This window comes from Orycteropus afer, unplaced genomic scaffold (genome assembly GCF_000298275.1).
Source record: "Orycteropus afer afer isolate SDZICR_OR568_19922 unplaced genomic scaffold, OryAfe1.0 scaffold00027, whole genome shotgun sequence".
NCBI classification, from domain to species: Eukaryota; Metazoa; Chordata; class Mammalia; order Tubulidentata; family Orycteropodidae; genus Orycteropus; species Orycteropus afer.
In genome coordinates, this window is record NW_006921614.1 from 17,978,550 (window position 1) to 17,986,426 (window position 7,877).

At 36.8% G+C, this 7,877-nt stretch overlaps 1 protein-coding gene across 1 annotated transcript in view; it reads left to right on the top strand.

Annotated features, from left to right (window-relative positions):
• EXOC2 (exocyst complex component 2) overlaps positions 1-7,877 on the top strand; it is a 396,050-nt gene that overhangs the window by 101,919 nt on the left and 286,254 nt on the right. The window lies entirely within an intron of this gene.

A 7,877-nucleotide genomic window follows, 5' to 3' on the forward strand; every position in this document is an offset into this window, starting at 1 on the left:
CATCTTCCTTCCGAGGAGTGGCTGGTGGGTTTGAACCACCAGCCTTCTGGTTAGCAGTCAAGTGCCTTAGGCACTATGCTACCAGAGCTCCTGTTGATGTGGTGGATTACATAATTAATTTGTGAATGTTAAACCAGCTTTGTATACATGGAACAAATTCTAGTTGGTCATGGTATATAATTCTTTTTATGCATTATTGGATTTGGCTTGACAATGTTTTATTGTGGATTTTTACATCTATGTTTATGAGAGATACTGGTCTGTTGTTTTTCTTTCTTGTGGGCTAGAGTCCCTGGACTGTGACGTTCACAAATGCTTCTCTGCCGTCCAGGACCCTTGATTGAGACAGGAAAGTAAGAGGAGTTATTTTCCTTCTCCCTCCTGGGAAGATAGAGAGGACTGGAATTGGGATTTTTTTTCCTTTCCCCAGTTTGTTTTTGCTCTGGTAAAACCCATGTTGGTTAGGCTCCATTAAAATAGTTTTCTTGGAAAGCAAGCCTTGTTATGGGGACTAGAGTACTCTGGGCATATTTCAAAATGGTTATGTGTACTTTCCCCCTGCTGGAAGCATGAGGAGATTTTCCTTCAGTCTTTACAGCAAGAACCTGCTGAGACTCCTGGAGGTAAAACTCATGATAGTTTGGGGGCTTCCCCTACGGCTGCCTGCTCCCAGGAGTTTTTATTTCTCAAGTTGGTCTACATTCGGTCTCCAGTAGTTCATTATAGTTTGAGTGTTCCTACTGAGCTTCTGCTTTTGGTAAGCTATGTTTCTCTGTATCCTCCTCTTTCTCACACTTTTGAGGTGGTAACTTTCCCTGTGACTTCAGTACTCTGGTGGATCTAGAAGAGTTGTTGATTTGTAGTGTGTGGGGAAGAGCTGCCTCCTCAGAGTAGAGCTGGTCTTGATGTAGATGGGGTAAAGCTTTTGGGACTTCCATTTACTGATACGGCATGACTCAAAATGAGAAGAAACAGCTGCAAACATCCATTAATAATTGGAATATGGAATGTATGAAGTATGAATCTAGGAAAACTGGAAGTTGTCAAAAATGAAATGGAACACAGAAATATCAATATCCTAGGCATTAGTGAGCTGAAATGGACTGGTTTTGGCCATTTTGAATCAGACAACCATATGATCTACTATGCCAGGAAGGACATATTGAAGAGGAATGGTGTGGCGTTTGTCATCACAGCAAATATTTCAAGATCTATCCTGAAGTCCAGTGCTCTTGGTGATAAGATAATATCCATACACCTACAAAGAAGACCAGTTAATACTACTGTTATTCAGATTTATGCACCAACCACCAAAGCCAAAGAGGAGAAAACTGAAGATTTTTAGCAACTTCTGCAGTCTGAAGCTGACCAAACAAGGATTCAGGATGTGTTGATTATCACTGGTGACTGGTATGCAAAAGTTGGAAACAAAGAAGAATCACCGGTAGTTGGAAAATATGGCCTTGGTGATAGAAATAACACTGGAGATTGCATGATAAGAATTTTGCAAGACCAATGATTTAGTCATTGCAAATACTTTTTTTCAACAACACAAAGGGTGGTTATACACATGGACTTTGCCAGATGGAGTACACAGGAATCAGATTGACTACATCTGCGATAGAGAAGCTCAGTATCTTCAGCCAAAACAAGGCCAGGAGCTGACTGTGGAACAGACCATCAGTTGCTCATATATGCAAGTTCAAATTTAAGCTGAAGATAATCAAAACAAGTCCATGAGAGCCAAAATATTACCATGATTATATCCCTTCTGAATTTAGAGACTATAAGAAATAGATTGATGCATTGAATGCCAATGACCGAAAACCAGAGGAGTTGTTGGATGACATCAGGAGCATCATCCATGAAAAAAGCAAAACGTCATTAAAGAGACAGGAAAGGAAGAAAAGACCAAATTGGATGTCAGAAGACTCTAAAACTTGCCCTTGAACAAAGAGTAGCTAAAGCAAATGGAAGAAATGACAAAATATAAGTGCTGAACAGATTCCAAAGAGCAGACTGAGAAGACAAAGTCAATTATTATAATGAAATGTGCAGAGACCTGGAGTTGGAAAACCAAAAGGGAATAACATGCTCAGCATTTCTCAAGCTGAAAGAACTGAAGAAAAAATTTCAAGCCTTGAGTTGCAATATTGAAAGATTCTATGGGAAATATATTGAATGATGCAGGAAACATCAAAAGAAGATGGAAGGAATACACAGAATCACTGTACCAAAAATAATTGCTCGATGTTCATCCATTTCAGGAGGTAGCATATGATCAAGAACGAGTGGTACTGAAGGAAGAAGTTGAAGCTGCACTGAAAGAATTGGCAAAGAACACGACAGCAGAAATGGACGGAAAACCCATTGAGATGTTTCAGCAAATGGATGCTTCACTGGAGGCACTCACTTTTCCATGCCAAGAGATTTGGAAAATAGCTACCTGGCCAACTGACTGGAAGAGATCCACATTTGTACCCTTTCCAAAGAAAGGTGATCCTACAGAATGTGGAATTTATTGAACAATATCATTAATATCACATGGAAGTAAAATCTTACTAAAGATAATTCAAAAATGTTTGCAGCAGTATATTGACAGAGAACTTCTAGAAATGCAAGCTAGATTCACTAGAGGATGTGGAATGAGGGATATCACTGCTGAAGTTAGGTGGATCTTGGCTTAAAGCAAAGAATACCAGAAAGATGTTTACTTGTGTTTATTGACTATGCAATGGTATTCAATTGTGTGAATCATAACTAATTATGGATAACAGTGAGAAGAATAGGACTTCCAGAACACTTAATTGTGTTCATGAGGAAGCTGTACATAGATTGGGAAGCTGCTGTTCAAACAGAACAAGGGGATACTGTGTGGTTTAAAATCAGGAAGGGAGCGTGTCAGGGTTGTATCCTTGCACCATAATTATTCAATTTGTATGCTGAACAAATAATTGGAGAAGCTGGACTATATGAAGAAGAACAAGGCATCAGGACTGGTGGAAGACTCGTTAACAACTTGTGATATGCAGACGACACAACCTTGCTTGCTGAAAGTGAGGATGACTTGAAGCACTTACTGATTGATAATGATTAAAGACTTGAGTCTGCAGTGTGGATTACATCTCAACATAAAGAAAACGGAAATCCTTACAACTAGACCAATAAGCAACATCACAATACATGGAGAAAGGATTGAAGTTGTTAAAGATTTCATATTAATTGTTTCCACAGTCAACACCGATGGAAGCAGCAGTCAAGACATCAGAGGACATATTGCACTGGACAAATCTGTGAGAAAAGACCTCTTTAAAATGCTGAAGAGCAAAGATGTCTCCTTGAAGGCTAAGGTGCGCCTAATCCGAGCCATGATATTTTAAATCATCTCATATGCATGTCAGAGGTGGATAATGAGTGAGGAAGACTGAAGAAGAGTTAACGCTTTTGAGTTGTGGTGTTGGCAAAGAATACTGAAAGTACTGTGGACTGCCAAAAGAATGAACAAATCTGCCCTGAAAGAAGTGGAGCTGGAATGCTCCTTGGAAGTGAGAATGGCCAGACTTCATCTGACCTACTTTGGTTATGTTGTCCGAAAGGACCATTCCTTGGAGAAGGATATTATGCTTGGTAAAGTGGAGGGTCAGCGAAGGAGGGGAAGCCCCTCAATGAGATGACATAGTGGCTGCACCGATGGGCTCAGGCATAGCAAGGATTGTGAAGCTGGCACAGGACCTGGCAGTGTTTCATTCTGCTGTACGTAAGGTTGCTGTGAGTCGGAGCCTACTCGATGGCACTTTGTTTTATCAACAACATCATTGATATATAAAAGGAGCCCTGGTGGTGCAATGGTTAAGCACTCAGTGGCTAAATGAAAAGTAGGTTGTTTGAATCCTCCAGCTGCTCTGTGAGATAAAAGACCTGGAGATCTGCTTCTGTAAAGATTGTAGCCTAGGAATCCCTATGGAGCACTTCTACTCTGTCCTTTAGGGTGTGATGGAATTGACTCTGTGGCCCACAATGACAGTATTGATGTATAAAGATAATCTAAGCATATATGATTACCTAGAACCCAATTATTTAAGTCAGAATCCATTCTTCTTAATAGTTTTCCATGTAGAAGTATTTTAGTATTTATTTATTTTTAACATAACTAGGGAAGGGAAGGAATCCTGAATTCTTTAACCAATTTAAGTATAATTTATCTATGTTTTAGTTACTCTGGCAAAAGTGTGTTAGAATAGGAAGTAGAAATGAAATGTTTGAAAGAATCTTTTATAAATTAAAGTTATTAATGTACTGATTATGATCTGTTTTCTGTTTCCCTAAGTATAATCCTCAGAGGTCAGCAGAGCAAATTAGTTCACAGCTTGTATAGGCCAGGAGCTAAGCATGATTTCTTAGGTTTTTCAAGGATATTTGAAAAAGAAGAAGAAAATGTGATAGAGACTGTATGAAGCCCACAAACCTAAAATCTTTACTCACTGATGCTTTGTAATGAAATTTTGCCAAACCCTGATATCCTTGTGTGAATATTTCTTTCTCTCCCTAGTTAGAGTGATATGTAGTGAAGGGTTCAAGGGTAGTAGTGTGCCTGACACTGAGTCCTTACAGAACTGGTCCATACACCTGTGTTTCCACTGTGCCTCATTTAATATGACATTTATACTGATGCATGGACAGGTATTATGATTTTTAAAAATAAAATTGCACATTTAACATCCATGTTTTATTAAGAGTAAATCAAATGTTCAGTTAATTTCAGTGAGTCAATAGGCGAGGTATACATCTTTCTATAAACCAGATTTTTCTTTGAGTGGTATTTTTATATATACTTTTTTTTCCCTCAAATATAAATTTGTGGTGTTCAACTGTTTCATATATTTAAGTTTTAATAGATTAGAAACAATAACAAACCTGTGATCATGTACCAAGTTACTTATTGAATTATATACTATTTAAGAATATTTTCAGAGAAAATAAAAGGTCACATGAACCAGACATTGGGTTATTTGGTTTAATTTTCTGGAAAATAGGATTGCCTTTATCAGATCCCAGTGTCTCTTGTCCTCCTGTTTGGCTGACAGTTTGACAGTGGCTCTGCTGTGGTAGAGATGGTTGGCAGGAAGTTGCTTTGTCAGCAAAAGAGGGCTGTAAACTGAGCTGGAGAGCCATGTTCACCTCTTCTTGACCTGCTAATCAGTGATGGGTTTTGTCAACATCAGAAAATGTGACTGCCTGATTTCCTTTCAAATTGATTTTGACTTGGAAAGTAACGTTTTAGGCAAGGTTACTACTGTTCATGTCACTCTAATGATGAAATGCCTTATTGCCATGGACAAACTACATGCAATACTCACTTAATAAAAGTGAAATGTATGCTAAGCATTCTTTTGCAACCACGGTTTCTAGAAATTCCAAGTAGCATTTTAAAAAATGGTGTAAGCAGATTTGCTTCTCTAGAGCATGTAAATCCTTCTAGTTTAGCTTTATATAATATTTGAGGACAGTTTGTCTCCTTTCTTTAGAGATAAGGACGTTCTTTTCTCTTAACAAGTTGAAATTAAGATTAGCTTTGATAGGAAGCATTGTATGTCACTTTTATCATACAATCCGAATTTCTTCACTCTTGAATCAACAAAGACAATTAAAACATTGTAGCTGTTTTTTCCAAATGTATTTCATTTTCTTTCTATGAGTGTGTTTATTCAGCCGAGCAGCAGTCTATTTATTTTAGAATTCCAAACAAAATTTGAGGTGGCTTTGTTCCCCTCCCCAATAAAAACAAAACATATAGACAAGGACAAGATACAGATTAAAAACTAATTATATGAAGCAGAGAAATAGGTGTTACCAGCCACTGGGAATGTATTCGTAGTGCTTTTGGGTACTGAATTTGACCCAGCATTTTCTGACCAAGGAGTCAGTGGAGATACATTGAATTGTATAGTTCTGATGAAAGAAAATGACTTTTTTTTTTTTTTTTTTGGCTTAGGCAGACTTTATTTATTTATCTCTATCATAAATTCACCACCTACTTTTAAGAAAGAGTTTCAGTCTATCCACATGTCAGGGAATCCATAAACACATTGCCATGGAGTCATATCCAACCCATATTGTCTCTATTGGACGAAATAGAACTACCCTACAGGGTTTCCTAGGCTGTGATTTTTATGGAAGCAGACTTCCACATCTCTCTCCTGTAAAGCAGCTGGTGGGTTCAAACTGCCAACCTTTTGGTTAACAGCTGAGCGCTTAACCACTGTGCATGAGGGCTTCTTCTATCAGTTAATGGCTAACATAAAACAATGATTTTCATTTTAGTGTGCTAGCTCTGAAGCCTGTGGAGTTACACAGCCTACAGTTAGGTTTCTGCTAGGGCAAGTTATGTGAAAGAATAAAATCCTGTGTATTTTAGCAACTGTTATTTGTGGAGGGGAGGTGTCTGTTATTTGTAACCGAATTTAATTTCCAACTGACAGAGTTAAGTTCATTATTCTCATTGTACAGATGTGAACATAGAGACTTAGACAGTTTAAGTTGCTTTCTCATGCGAGATAGGTAGTGTAGAATAAGATATTTTGTTCTGGAATGAGACTGCTTGAGTTTGAATTTTGGATTTGGCATTATGACATTTATCAACTTATTTAATTTCACTGGCCTGTGATTTTCCCATATGTAAAATAAAAATAATATTAGGACATACATCATTGGCTTCTTACAAAATAAACAATATCCATTAGAGAACTAGCATTTCACTTACTTTTGCATATGGTCATGGTTCAATTAAGATTGAATCCTGAATTCTTTAACTAATTTAAATATATTTTATCTGTGTTTTAGTTAGTCTGTCAAAAGTGTGTTAGAATAGGAAGTAGAAATGAAATGTTTGAAAGAATCTTTTATAAATTAAAATTATTTGTGCATTGATTATGATCTGTTTTTTATTTCCCTGAGTATAATCCTCAGAGGTCAGCAGAGCAAATTAGGTCACAGCTTGTATGGACCAGGAGCTAAGCATGATTTCTTAGGTTTTTCAAGGATGTTTGAAAAAGAAGAAGAAAATGTGAATAATTAAAAAAAAAAAAAGCAACAATTTTGGATTTGATATTGTTATTGACTGTTTCGTTTAAAAATCTGATATTCTTCACCTAAATAAGCCTAAGTTGCTCAGTTGAGAACTTCCTCTCTTCAGTAAAACACTTCTAAAATAAGATTTGTTAAATGATTCCCAATAATCTTTATCAGAACCAGATAGACAAAAGTCAATAATAGCAAAACTCCAGTGTAATTTGTACATGTTCAGTTGATGTATAGCTAGATTACTGTATATTTCTTGGGAACCTTCATGGAAAGAATTTATATTCTTATTATAGAATGTTTTAAAATGAATAAAATAAAACATAAATAGTGTATATTTTGCCATGTTATATCCCAAGGCTGAAATTAAATGTTTTGAGGTTGGTAGGTGTCACATAGTAGTATTTCTGTTTTGCAGTTGGTGGTAAAGCTGAGGAATAAGAGTGGCTTTTTTTTGAAGCTGAGTAGTAAGAATGACTTTTTTCTCTGGCCCAAAATCAAAGATCTTAGCAATATGATCCCCAGGATGCCTTCAGTCCTGATTTTCTCCCTTCTTTTCTCCCTCCCTTTCCTGCTCTTTTTTCCCTACCCTTTTATTTATTCCTTTTTAATTCAACTGCTTTTACCACTTAACCTTGAAGATCAGATGATTGAGTATGTGTATTATTATGTACTATTTAAACAGTGTAAAACTAAGAGTTTCTTAGACTGGTGTCTGCTGGTTACTTTGCAAAGTACTGCATATTTGTGCTACTCCTTTCCAGCAGTGACAATAATATGACTATTTTTTTTTTTTTTTT